Source organism: Podarcis vaucheri (assembly GCF_965113315.1).
Source record: "Podarcis vaucheri genome assembly, chromosome: 11".
In the NCBI taxonomy this organism is placed as follows: Eukaryota; Metazoa; Chordata; class Lepidosauria; order Squamata; family Lacertidae; genus Podarcis; species Podarcis vaucheri.
The window spans coordinates 11,251,925-11,265,997 of NC_138749.1; positions in this window are offsets into that span (position 1 = coordinate 11,251,925).

Genomic DNA, 14,073 nt, shown 5'->3' on the forward strand with positions numbered 1-14,073 from the left:
CTCTCATAGGCTCCAACTATCATGGTCAATGGGCAGGGATGCTGGGAATTGTAGTTCTGGAACATCTGGAGGGCCACAGGTCCACAGCCCCTAATCTAGCTGGGTCTTATTTTCCTTGGTCATTGTGTCCCATCATTGCCAAGGAGTTTGCATCCAAAATGGGCTGCATAAGAAAAGAGGGTCTGGGGAGAAGGGTTGTGGGTCAGCGATAGATTGCCTGCTTTGCATGGCATCTCCAGGTAGGGCTTGGAAAGAGCCTTGCCCAAAGCCCTAGAGATCTGCTGCCAGCCAGAGCAAACACTACTACTGTGCTAGACAGACCAGTAGCCAGAACTTTGTATCAAACAGCTTCTCATCAAAGTAGTAGGCACAATTTAACAAGCCGTCTAGCCCCAAACAAATGTTTTTTGCAGTGGTCAAAAAAGCTAATGCTATTCTAGGCTGCATCAACAGAAGTATAGTGTCCAGATCAAAGGAAACAATAGTACAGTGGTACCTCGGGTTAAGTACTTAATTCATTCCAGAGGTCCGTTCTTAACCTGAAACTGTTCTTAACTTGAAGCACCACTTTAGCTAATGGGGCCTCCTGCTGCGGCCGCGCTGCTAGAGCCCGATTTCTGTTCTCATCCTGAAGCAAAGTTCTTAACTCAAGGTACTATTTTTGGGTTAGTGGAGTCTGTAACCTGAAGCGTATGTAACCTGAGGTACCACTGTACCATTCTATTCTGCCTTGGTCAGACCACACCTGGAGTCCTGTGTCCAGTTCTGGGCACCACAGTTTAATAAGGATGTTGACAAGCTGGAACCTGAGCAGAGGAAGGCAAGCAAGATGATCTAGGGCAGGGACTGGAAACCAAGCCTGATGAGAAATGGAGCGTGGTATCTTTAACCTGGGAGAGAGGAGACTGAGAGGACTTTGATAGCCATCTTCAAATATCTCAAGGTTTATCACATGGGTAGGGAAACTAAGGCCTGCAGGCCAGATTCAGCCCAATCCCCGTCTAAATCCAGCCCGCGGTTGGTCCGGGAATCACTGTGTTTTTACATGAGTAGAATGTGTGTGGTTTTTTTAAATGCACCTCTGGGTTATTTGTGGAGCCTGCCTGGTGTTTTTACATGAGTTGAATGTCTGTTTTTATTTAAAATGCACCTCTGGGTTATTTGTGAGGTATAGGAATTCATTCATTTTTTTTCAAAATATAGTTCAGCCCCCGACAAGGTCTGAGGAACGGTGGACTGGCCCCCTGCTGAAAAAGTTTGCTGACCTCTGGTTTATCACATGCAAGCAGGAACAAGCTTGTTTTCTCCTGCTCTGGAGGGTAGGACTTGAAACAGTGGCTTCAAGTAATTGAAAGGAGATTCAGACTAAAAATCGGGGGGGGGGGGAGATTCTGACAGTAAAGAGGTGTTCGACAGTGGAATGGACTCCCTCGGGATGCTGTGGACTCTCCTTCCTTGGAAGTTCTTAAGAAGAAGTTGGGTGGCCTCCTGTCATGGATGCTTTAGTTGAGATCCCTGCATTACCAGGGGTTGGACTAGATGACCCTACGGGTCCCCAGGTTGATTCTAAGTTCATCCTGCACCCAGCGCAAAACACATTTTTTTTTATTTGTATGAAAGTAATTATTTGTTCTCCTTCACGGATCACTGCCTTGCCATGGCGAAGGGGCTTGAATAACTCAGAGACGCTATGAGTTATGCCATGCAGGGCCACCCAAGATGGACAGGTCATAGTGGAGAGGTCCGTATAGTTAAAGCTATGGTTTCCCCAGTAGTGATGTATGGAAGTGAGAGCTGGACCATAAAGAAGGCTGATTGACGAAGAATTGATGCTTTTGAATTCTGGTGCTGGAGGAGACTCTTGAGAGTCCCATGGACTGCAAGAAGATCAAACCTATCTATTCTGAAGGAAATCAGCCCTGAGTGCTCACTGGAAGGACAGATCCTGAAGCTGATGCTCCAATACTTTGGCCACCTCATGAGGGGAGAAGACTCCCTGGAAAAGACCCTGATGTTGGAAAAGATGGAGGGCCCAAGGAGAATGGGACAACAGAGGACGAGATGGTGGGACAGTGTTCTACCAGCATGAGTTTGACCAAACTGCGGGAGGCAGTGGAAGACAGGAGTGCCTGGTGTGCTCTGGTCCGTGGGGTCACGAAGAGTCGGACACGACTAAATGACTAAACAACAACAACAACAATTATATGTTCTCCTGGCAGTACATTGTGGTTGTCACTTCCCTCCTTCCCACACCTTTCTGGCAGGCTTCTTGTGTCATAGCAGTTGCGCCACAAGCAAGGCTTGAACAAACGCTACGTCTCCACGCTGGAGGAAACAGCACCTGTTGGGTTTCTGCTTCTGGCACTGCCATTGTGGCTTTTTCTTTAATGCCTTTGCTCACAGCCTCTATTTGCTTTCGAGGCTGCGTCTTTGTTGTCCTTTTTGGGACCCCAGCTTTATGTGCACTGGGAGGTTATTCGCGGTCAAAGCCAGACCCTCCCCCACAACTCCATTCATTCCCTGGCACCTCTCCTCCCCCTGCGGATACTCCCCCCTCTCCATCCCAGATTAAATGTGGTGGGGGTCTGGATAGGGAACTTGGCAACCAAAGCATGATTAAATCCCGATGTCTGCTCTGAGCTCCTTTCTCCACTACCAACAACTTCGTTTCTCTTTCTCTTCCAGTTAAGAAGAAGACGTTTAACAGAACAAGGAGGAAGTGGGAAGGGAAACTGCTGCCTATTTGGATAATCATTTTTTTTAAAAAAAGAACTTGTTTTTACTCTAAATGTATATGCAAAACAAAAACGAAACCAAAACCCCAACAACAACAACCTCGACAAATATAAACTCAAATATGAAAAGCCCCCAAATGTACAGCTATACTGTAGTTCAGTGTTCACCCTCCAGATGCGTTCTCCCATCAGCTGGGGTCTGATGGGAGTTAAAATCCAAAACATCTGGAAGGCACCCAGGGGGTGGAGGCTACTATAGTTGATGACTTGACGGAAACTTAATGAAAGTTGTAGAGTTGGAAGGGACCCTGGGGACCATCTAGCCCAGTGTTTCTCAACCTGTGGGTCCCCAGATGTTGTTGGACTACAATTCCCATCATTCCTAGCCAGCATGATCGGTGGTCAGGGATGATGGGAGTTGTAGTCCAACAACATCTGGGGACCCACAGGTTGAGAACTGCTGAAGCCCATGGGTAGGCAAACTAAGGCCCGGGGGCCAAATCTGGCCCAATCGATTTCTAAATCTGGCCTGTGGACGGTGCAGGAATCAGCGTGTTTTTACATGAGTAATAATAATAATATAATAATAATTGATTATTTATACCCCACCCATCTGGCTGGGTCTCCCCAGTCACCCTGGGCAGCTTCCAACAAAATACAGTGGTACCTCGGGTTACATACGCTTCAGGTTACATACGCTTTAGATTAAAGACTCCGCTAACCCAGAAATAGTACTTCGGGTTAAGAACTTTGCTTCAGGATGAGAACAGAAATCGTGCTCTAGCGGCATGGCAGCAGCGGGAGGCCCCATTAGCTAAAGTGGTGATTCAGGTTAAGAACAGTTTCAGGTTAAGAACGGACCTCCAGAACGAATTAAGTTCTTAACCCGAGGTACCACTGTATTAAAATACAGTGGTCTGTTAAATATTAAAAGCTTTCCTAAACAGGGCTGCCTTCAGATGTCAGAGTAGAATGTGTCCTTTTGTTTAAAATGCATCTCTGGGTTATTTGTGGGGCATAGGAATTCGTTCATTTCCCCCCTTCAAAACATAGTCCGGCCCCCCACAAGGTCTGAGGGACAGTGGACTGGACCCCTGCTGAAAAAGTTCGCTGACCCCTGATCTAGCCCAAGCCCCCTGCAGTGCAGGAATATGCAGCTGTCCCATACAGGGATCGAACCTGCAACCTTGGCATTATTAGCAAGCACCATGCTGTAACCAGCTGAGCTATCCAGACTACTGACTTCTAAAGCAATCAATAAAGGCACACACAGAGATACTGCCCTTATGCATGGGTAAGTCAGAAATACATCAAACTAATTTCAGTAAGACGCATAGCAGAATCCTATACATGTGCAAATAAGTCCCACATCTTTCCATGACGCTTATTCTGAGATAAATGGGCAACAGCAGCAACAGCCTATCTCCACTCCCAATGTCATAGAAGGTTGTTCTGACACGCACATCCCTTATTATGAATCTTTTATTCTCTGGTGTTCATGTGATATCGCTCTGCCTAAAGCCCTGTATACAACGTGTGTATGTGTGTGATATTGCATATTCTGGCGTGCATGCATAAAATGTGTGCAAGCTATTGCTGCTTGCTGGTGTTGACAGCTGCAAGGGAAAAGGACCAGCCATAACTGGGTCACAATCATACTCTAGTTTTAATATATTATTATTAACCAGAGATTAGAAGATAAGACTCCTCTTCAATTCCATTTGGGCTTTTCTCATGCAAATGAAGGCTTTTCTTCACTGGAAGAGCCTCCCACATTTAATATTGTGCACTTAATTTCAGTAATGCTCTGTCCAGGAAACCAGAATTGTTCTTCCAGACTATTCGAGCACCCTAATTTTTCCTTTGTTTTGTTTGGGGCTGAAGTGTGTGGAACCATAGAGAAAAGCATGGGATTAGCAGATAGCCTAAACCAAGCTCCTTTTCTTTGTTTCTGTTATTATTGTTGTGTCTTTGGCAGAGCTGAGCATTCATCTGCGGTTCGGCACCACAGTAGGGTAGCAACTTCATCCTGAACTCTGTCTATTCCTGAACTTACTCTATTTTCTGTGTTGCATCCCAATCCTTTGTGTGTTTGCTTAGAAAAGTAAGGGTGGCTAAGGGCCCTTCCAGATTAAGGTTTCCTTGCAGGTGTATTCTGCAATATGTTCCTGATGCAATAACAGTGTGGGCTAACCAGCCACATATAACCAACATGCTTAAGTTTAATGCATGGGTAGGCAAACTAAGGCCCAGGGGCTGGATCCAGCCCAACTGCCTTCTAAATCCGGCCCGTTGGCGATCTGGGAATCAGCATGTTTTTACATGAGTAAGATGTGTCCTTTTATTTAAAATGCATCTGTGGCTTATTTGTGGGGCCTGCCTGGTGTTTTTACATGATTAGAATGTGTGCTTTTATCTCTGGGTTATTTGTGGCATATAGGAATTCGTTCATTCCCCCCCCCTCAAAATATAGTCCAATGTCCGCCCCCCCCCAAGGTCTGAGGAACAGTGGACTGGCCCTCTGCTGAAAAAGTTTGCTGACCTCTGGTTTAATGAATACATGAAAGGGTTAATACCATAGAGTAAGCTGTCCTGCAAGGCTTAGCTAGGTCATTCCCCCTCTCTTTGGGAGGAAATGTTAATCAAGCCTTTGTCCCCACCCCACCCCGTCTACCTGGGAAGCTCAAGGTGTGAGGCCTGAGCTGGTTGCTCCAAGCTCAGACCACATGGCTCCAACAAGCCATTCTTGTGTTCCTTTACCAATAATTCAGGAACTTTCACCACTGTAACAAAGCCAAGTTTTACTGCCTGAGAATTTTTTGGTGACTTTAAATCTCTGCTGGGGTTCTCTCATCAAAGAGTATTTGCCCCAGACTTGGATCTTGGCATCCAGGAATTCTCCTTTTTATAATTTGTTTTTTCCCTTGCTAGCAGCAAATAGCTGCATGAGTAGTGCGTTTATTCCTCTTTGTTAGATCTTCTGTGACGGTTCCTCAGCACATTATTGCCGTTCATAGAGGCTATAGAGCCCTGAAACATGGGACAGAAATAAACCAAATCATTTGTAGTGTAAGAATTTTGGGGGATTTCAGAGAACACTGCAAGGATATTCACTGACTGGAAGTGAAGCAGTGTTTCCTCAAACTTTTTACAGGCAAAAGCAATGTTTAAAGTGGGCTTCAGACCCTCCAATTGTCCCTATTTTCCAGGGATGTCCCTGATTTGGAGCAGCTGTTCTGGTTTCTGATTTGATCCCGGAATGTCCCACTTTTCCTTAAAGGTAAAGGGACCCCTGACCATTAGGTCCAGTCGTGACCGACTCTGGGGTTGCGGCGCTCATCTCACTTTATTGGCCGAGGGAGCCGGCGTACAGCTTCTGGGTTATGTGGCCAGCATGACTAAGCCGCTTCTGACGAACCAGAGCAGCGCACAGAAACACTGTTTACCTTCCCGCCAGAGCAGTACCCATTTATCTACTTGCACTTTGATGTGCTTTTGAACTGCTAGGTGGGCAGGAACAGGAACCAAGCAATGGGAGCTCATCCTGTCGTGGGGATTCGAACCGCCGACCTTCTGATCGGCAAGTCCTAGGCTCTGTGGTTTCACTGGAGAAATGTTGGAGGGTATGGAGTTATCAGACCCCTGAACTTTCTGAAGGCAATCCTGTAAAGGGAAGGGTTCTTTTAATGTTTAATGTTTGCTTATGTCTTTAGATTTGTTGGAAGCTGCCCAGAGTGGCTGGGGAAACCCAGTAAGATGTGTGGGCAGTAGCGTCGCAATGGGGGGCGGGCGGGGGGGGGCGGTGCACCCAGGGTGCCATTTTGGGGGGTGACAAGAAGGCACCCCATGGGGGCTCTCAGCGGTATGAGCAGCCATTGTGCCCTCGCAGCTGCATGTGGAGGATCCCCAGTTCGCGGCTGCAATCACTATGTACATGTGTGGCGGTGCATGCATGCGCTGTATGTAACGCCGCCGCACTTGCGTTGTACATAGTGGTTTGCTGCTGGCGCCACTCCAGCGCTGTACAGATGGCGATGGGATCCCTCCGTCGCCACTACAGCGTATGGTGCTGGAGTGGCGCTGCCAGCAAACCGCTATGTACAGCGCATGTGTGGCATTGCTACATATGGCACATGTACCCTACGTAGCGACGCCTCGCCCCGGGTGTCACGATGCCTTCATTCGCCCCTGTGTGTGGGGAATAAATACCATGGACCTTTGGTTACGTTACGTAACTTTCGGGTTGTGAATGCGGCAAACCCGGAAGTGTATACTTCCAGGCTTCACTGCACGCACATACGCAGAAGTGCTCAATCATGCCGCGCACGTGTGCAGAAGCAGCGCCTCTACTTAAATAATTTTCGGGGTGTGAAAAGACCCCCGGAATGAATTATCGTATTTTTTGCTCTATAAGACTCACTTTTTTCCCTCCTAAAAAGGGGAAATGTGTGTGCATCTTATGGAGCGAATGCAGGCTGCGCAGCTATCCCAGAAGCCAGAACAGCAAGAGGGATTGCTGCTTTGACTGTGCAGTGATCCCTCTTGCTGTTCTGGCTTCTGAAATTCATAATTTTTTTTTCTTGTTTTCCTCCTCCAAAAACTAGGTGTGTCTTGCGGTCTGGTGCGTCTTATAGAGCAAAAAATACGGTGAATTCGTATCCGGAGGGTCCACTGTAGTAAAATTAGCATTATGGAATGGGACGTCCCTCTTTTCACCAGAGAAATCTTGGAGGGCATTCCAAGAGCAACATGAGCAGACTTAATGGGACCCCACAATGAAAAGGACATCTGGAGGGGCCCTGAATTCAGGAGGACACACTCCCAAAGAAGCACATACAGAATTGCAGCCTGATCTACTGCATGTTTGCTTGGAACAAAGGCCGACTCTATCTGGTGACCCTTCCAAGGAAAGTGTGTGCAAGGGCGCCGCCTTAAAGTAACAATTTCCAGTCAATACCCTTTGTTCCAATTTCAGAAGGTCTGGAGAGTTACATGAGCATCATGTGAGTGTTGGAGAGGACAGTGCCTCGGCTGCAACCCTTTGTAGAAAGCTTGTGTGATGTTGAAGCCTTTAATTTTTTTTTTTTTTTTTAAAAATGGGCTTAGACTTTCATAGACCACAGTCTACTTTGTCAGAGGCAGAGTTTTACCTATGGGTGCAACTTGAATCATTTTGGGAAGGCGAAGAGGAGCAATGCTGCTGCAACAAATCAGGTACAGTGGTACCTCGGGTTAAGTACTTAATTCGTTCCAGAGGTCCGTTCTTAACCTGAAACTGTTCTTAACTTGAAGCACCACTTTAGCTAATGGGGCCTCCTGCTGCTGCCGTGCTGCCAGAGCCCGATTTCTGTTCTCATCCTGAAGCAAAGTTCTTAACTTGAGGTACTATTTCTGGGTTAGTGGAGTCTGTAACCTGAAGCGTATGTAACCTGAGGTACCACTGTACCATTCTATTCTGCCTTGGTCAGACCACACCTGGAGTCCTGTGTCCAGTTCTGGGCACCACAGTTTAATAAGGATGTTGACAAGCTGGAACCTGAAGCGTATGTAACCCGAGGTACCATTGTACTGCCTGCTATGCATTGCTCACCTTCTTTACCCTGTTCATCTATGGGACTCCATTGATCCTAAGTGGAAATTGTTAACTAAATCACATATAGGGTTGCCGTATTTCAAAAAGTAAAAATCAAGACACCCTGAAATTTGCTGAGCTTTGTTTATACCAAAACGCCAAAAAAACTCTATCTCTATCTATATCTATGTAGTGCTTTCTTTCTTTAAAAATGTTTAGGGGTACTCTCATTTTGACTCAAGAAAATCACCTTTTATAGTTCCAACTGGGGAAAATAAATACAGTAAATACAACGGAACTGACCGATCACTGTGCTAGATTCCAACTCCTACTTCACACATTAAACGCTAGCTTCTTTCTGAGACTCAGCAAACACCGTGACAAGAAATGAGGCTGCCATCAGGGGTAGGAACGGAACTGACGATTCACCATGCTAGAGAAGAAACTAATTTTTTTTAAAAAAACATTTTGTTACTTCTCTCCTTAGATTCACAAAATGTTTAGGGGTATTGTTATGTACTGAGCTGAATCCTAGAACAATAGGATCCAGAATGCAGCAGTCTGACTGGTCCACAGGAGCCACCCAATCCAGCTCCAGGTGGAAGTGAATCAGCGACCTGATTGGCCTGCAGGAGCAGCCAGTCAGGTTCCTGGATGAAATGAATCAGCAATCTGATTGGCCTGCAGGAGCATCCCCCTGTGTCCCCCCCTGAAAAAGGGACTGTGTGTGTGTGTGTGTGTGTGTGTGTGTGTAATAAAATTTCCTAAAATGTGAGCCTCCACCTGCATCCTAAAGTGAGTCAGTCCATTCCACAGCCTTGGAATTCTACCACACCACATTCCATTCAGCCGTTTGTTAATTGTATACAGTGGTATCTTGGGTTACAGATGCTTCAGGTTACAGACTCCGCTAACCCAGAAACATTACCTCGGGTTAAGAACTTTGCTTCAGGATGAGAACAGAAATTGTGCAGCGGCGGCACAGCGGCAGCAGGAGGCCCCATTAGCTAAAGTGGTGCTTCAGGTTAAGAACATTTTCAGGTTAAGAACGGACCTCCGGAATGAATTAAGTACGTAACCTGAGGTACCACTGTATTGTTGTTGTTACGGTATATATTTATTTATACCCCACCTTTTTTCTTGACAGAGACTCAAGGCAGTTAGTTTACAACAGTGGCGTAGCGTGGGCTGTCAGCACCCGGGGCAAGGCAAGTAATTTGCGCCCCCTAACCCGTGGATTTGCGCCCCCTAACCCTAACCCCCAGATGTTGCGCCCGGTGCGGCCGCCCCCCCTGCACCCCCCACGCTACGCCACTGGTTTACAATATGGTCAGCTGGCAGTTATAAGCTTTCACACACTCAGGGACCTCAGGGTTCCTGTTCCCAGAGAAGACAATAGCGGCAGTCACCCAAGCTCACTTGCTATCCTCCTTCAGACCTTGTGGGTAGGTAAGGTGTGGGCAGCAATCGCCCCTCCGCAGATGCAACTGCCAAGCACTTGAGTTTGCCTTCTGTTTCTTGCAAACACAGACAAGGCCGATCATGCACAACTAATAATGAATGGCAATTTCAGACTGCTGCAGCCCCAGGAACTGATGCAGGGACCCTCGTCAAACAGAGAAAGCAGAGGGAGCAAGAGGCCTTCCTAAGACTGTGTGTCTTCTTCCTGTTGTTGTTTCCAAGCGTAAAACACTGATGTTGCAGCCATGGCTGATTGATAAAGACATAGCAGAGGTGTGACACATTTTGTCGGATGCAGGAACGGCAACTTCTTATCTGCTTGCTCCGTCCTTGGGAACAGAGATTTGCTGTACAGCAGAGGTAGGGACTGTTCTCCGGCTCAAGGGCCGCATTCCTCATGAGCAGCCTTCAAGAGGCCGCATGCCAGGGATTTGGGGGGGGGGAGCAGAGACAAAATACGGCAGAGCAATGGTTATGACCTTAGGCTACATTCCAGCCACTCAATAGTTAAAGGTTTATACACATATAGAAAGATAGATGATAGATAGATAGATAGATAGATAGATAGATAGATAGATAGATGATAGAGATATGCTGTACATTTATATCTGCACAACCATTGTAAATCTCTTCTGGATGCCTTAAGGCAAGCAATTCATAAATGAAATAAGTATTATCCTTCAGCCAGGAAAGCCATTGGCATAAGTTACAACTCAAGGACACATTCCAGTGAAGCGAAAGCACCAAGGGAGGGGGCAGAGCAAGGCCTGTAAGGGAGGTGGGCGAGAGAAAGCGAGAGATTAAGTTGGAAGTTTAGGTGCAACACAGCTTGCAGAAGAGAAGCTTTCTGTGAGTTAAGACACAGTGAAGAACCTCTGATTCCAATACAGTGGTACCTTGGGTTAAGGACTTAATTTGTTCCAGAGGTCCGTACTTAACCTGAAACTGTTCTTAACCTGAAGCACCACTTTAGCTAATGGGGCCTCCTGCTGCTGCCACGCCGCCGGAGCCCGATTTCTGTTCTTATCCTGAAGCAAAGTTCTTAACCTGAAGCACTATTTCTGGCTTAGTGGAGTGTGTGACCTGAAGTGCATGTAACCTGAAGTCAAAATAAAAAAATTCCTTCCAGTAGCACCTTAAAGACCAACTAAGTTAGTTCTTGGTATGAGCTTTCGTGTGCATGCACACTTCTTCAGATACACACGAAATGCACACGAATGCATGCACACGAAAGCTCATACCAAGAACTAACTTAGTTGGTCTTTAAGGTGCTACTGGAAGGAATTTTTTTATTTTGACTATGGCAGACCAACACGGCTACCTATCTGTAAATGTAACCTGAAGTGTATGTAACCCGAGGTACCACTGTACTGTCCCTGTTGCTTTATCTCTATGCTGTCTTCTCTCTTTATCTCTCTGTTGTTTAGACGGATGCATCCTGTTTACAGCTTCTTCCTCCTTCTCCTCCTCCTCTCAGACCTTAAGATTAGCAATCACCCTGGAACTCCTCTCTGAGAACAAAGGAGCAAGTACAGCTCTAGATTAATTAGGTTAGAACGAGAATTTTAACTATCCAAGCTATGTTGCGGTTGTTTTGGGCATCTGCCTGTCTCAAGAGATAATGGAGTGAGCCTCTGTGGGTCAAGTCAAACCGCTGCCTTAGCAGCACCAAAGTGAGCTCCCTGGGGTGCAAGCCTGGCCAGGGTGTGTGGAGGTCCTGGGCTGCCTAGATGACACAAGACCCCCCCCCCAGCCTTGCCAGTGTGGCCCAAAGGAAAGCAGAGCAATCATGGGCATAGCCAGGATTTATGGGGGGCGGCAGGGTTTGTGTTAAGCGGGGGGTAGAACCTCGGTTTGTTAAGTATTTTGTATTGATGTATTTGATTTAGGGGACGTGGGTGGCGCTGTGGGTTAAACCACAGAGCCTAGGACTTGCCGATCAGAAGGTTGGCGGTTCGAATCCCTGCGACGGGGTGAGCTCCCGTTGCTCGGTCCCTGCTCCTGCCAACCTAGCAGTTCGAAAGCACATCAAAGTGCAAGTAGATAAATAGGTACCACTCCAGCGGGAAGGTAAACGGCGTTTCCATGCACTGCTCTGGTTCGCCAGAAGCGGCTTAGTCATGCTGGCCACATGACCCGGAAGCTGTAAGCCGGCTCCCTCGGCCAATAAAGTGAGATGAGCGCCGCAACCCCAGAGTCAGCCACGACTGGAACTAATGGTCAGGGGTCCCTTTACCTTTTTATTAAGGTATGTGTGGGACCACTTACTAGCCTGGCATCTTGTGACATATAGGTATACTTTGATTGATGTGCGCTAGAGGACAAACCAGGTCAACAAGATGGTAACTAGCAGTAGCACAGATGCAAATGAAAGGTTCTGTTAGAGCATGTTCCTTTCTGGAAGCTAGCAGAAGTATAAACCGGTGTAATAAGGGTGTGTTGGGAACTACCTATCCCAGCTGGGATGGTGGGAGAGTCCGGAGTTGCAGAGAGCGCATGGATTCTGTGGGAGGGGAACCTTTACATCACCTGATTTGGGTGACATAGGATACCAAAACAATGGAGGGATTCAGCCAGGTGCCAAGACCAATGGGAGAAAGGCAAAGCTGGGCAAGGCAGGGTAAGGCTACCACTGCAAGCAGCTGTGGCTGCAGGCATGGAGAAGACAGAGCTTTGCCAAACAGACTGCCCACAGACTAATCTGCTGTCCTTGGGTTACATCACCAGTGACCTAAGAGCCAGTTCAACCAGGCTTGTGTGTGTGGAATTAGAGAAGGGCTGTAACTCCATGGTAGAACATCTTCTTTGAATGCAGAACGTCCCAGGGTCAAACCTTCACATCTCCAGGTATGGCTGAGAATGTCCTCCAGAGATCTGTTGCCAGTTAGACTATATAGGCTAGATGGAACAATGGCTTATACAAGGCCACTTCCTATGTCCCACCTTCTCCTTTATCTCAGATGGCAAAATACCCAGGGCTGACCCCAGAGGAAGAGGCAATGGACCATCAGAGGACATGATAATAATAATAATAATAATTTATTATTTATACCCCGCCCATCTGGCTGGGTTTCCCCAGCCACTCTGGGCGGCTTCCAACAATATATTAAAATACAATAGTCTGTTAAACTTTAAAAGCTTCCCTAAACAGGGCTGCCTTCAGATGTCTTCTAAAAGTCTGGTAGTTGTTTTTCTCTTTGACATCTGGTGGGAGGGCGTTCCACAGGGCAGGTGCCACTACCGAGAAGGCCCTTTGCCTGGTTCCCATAACTTGACTTCTCGCAGCAAGGGAACCACCAGAAGGCCCTCGAAGCTGGACCTCAGTGTCCGGGCAGAATGATGGGTGTGGAGATGCTCCTTCAGGTATACTGGACTGAAGCCATTTAGGGCTTTAAAGGTCAGCACCAACGCTTTGAATTGTGCTCGGAAACGTACTAGGAGCCAATGTAGATCATGATTTCATTTGTGAGCAATGCACCTGAGCTATGGGGGACCACCGACTGAGACTCCCCTAAATGTCTCAGTGATCAGGCAGGGATATCAGGGATCCATCAGCGCTTAAGATATCCTAGATCCAACTTGTTAAGGGCCTTGCAAAATGAATACAAGAAACTTGAACCTGACCCAATAGCATGGGTGGTCACTGCAAGCTTTCAAGCACTTGTGAAGATGATCACGATTAATTACTGACCCTTCACCAGCAGCTCCTAGTGATAACCTATCCCCATCAATGGACTGGCTGCATCATTTTGCACCTGCTGGAGCTTCTGGACCAGGTGCAATATAATCCCACATAGAGTGCATTGCAATAGTCAAGTCTTGAGGTGACCAGTGCCTGAGTCACCACCACTACCCTTTCCAAGAATGGCCAAGAAGCACCAGCTGTAGCTGATAAAAGACACTTCTTGCTCCTGAAGTGTCTAAGTCTACCTGAACCTCAAGCGGCAAAATTGCTGCATCATGGTGCAGGTGGTTAATAATAAAACCTTTATTTATATGGGTACCTACTGATAAGATGCATCAAAAAAGCAACTGTACCAAAATTATTGTGAAAATCTTTGGGACTGGGGTGCCAAATTTTGTCCTTGCTCGGGGCACCATATTGCCAAAATCCGCCCTCCAGCCGCATACTACAAACCTGTTCTTTCAGAGGGTGAGCAACCCCATCCAGGGCAGGTAAATGGCCAGTCTCCCGGGCACAGGAACCACCACCCTCCATCTCACCAGGAGTCTCCATCTCACCAGGAGTCAAGCTCAGTTTGTTATCCCTCGCCCATTCTGCAGCTTCATCCAGACAATGTTCCA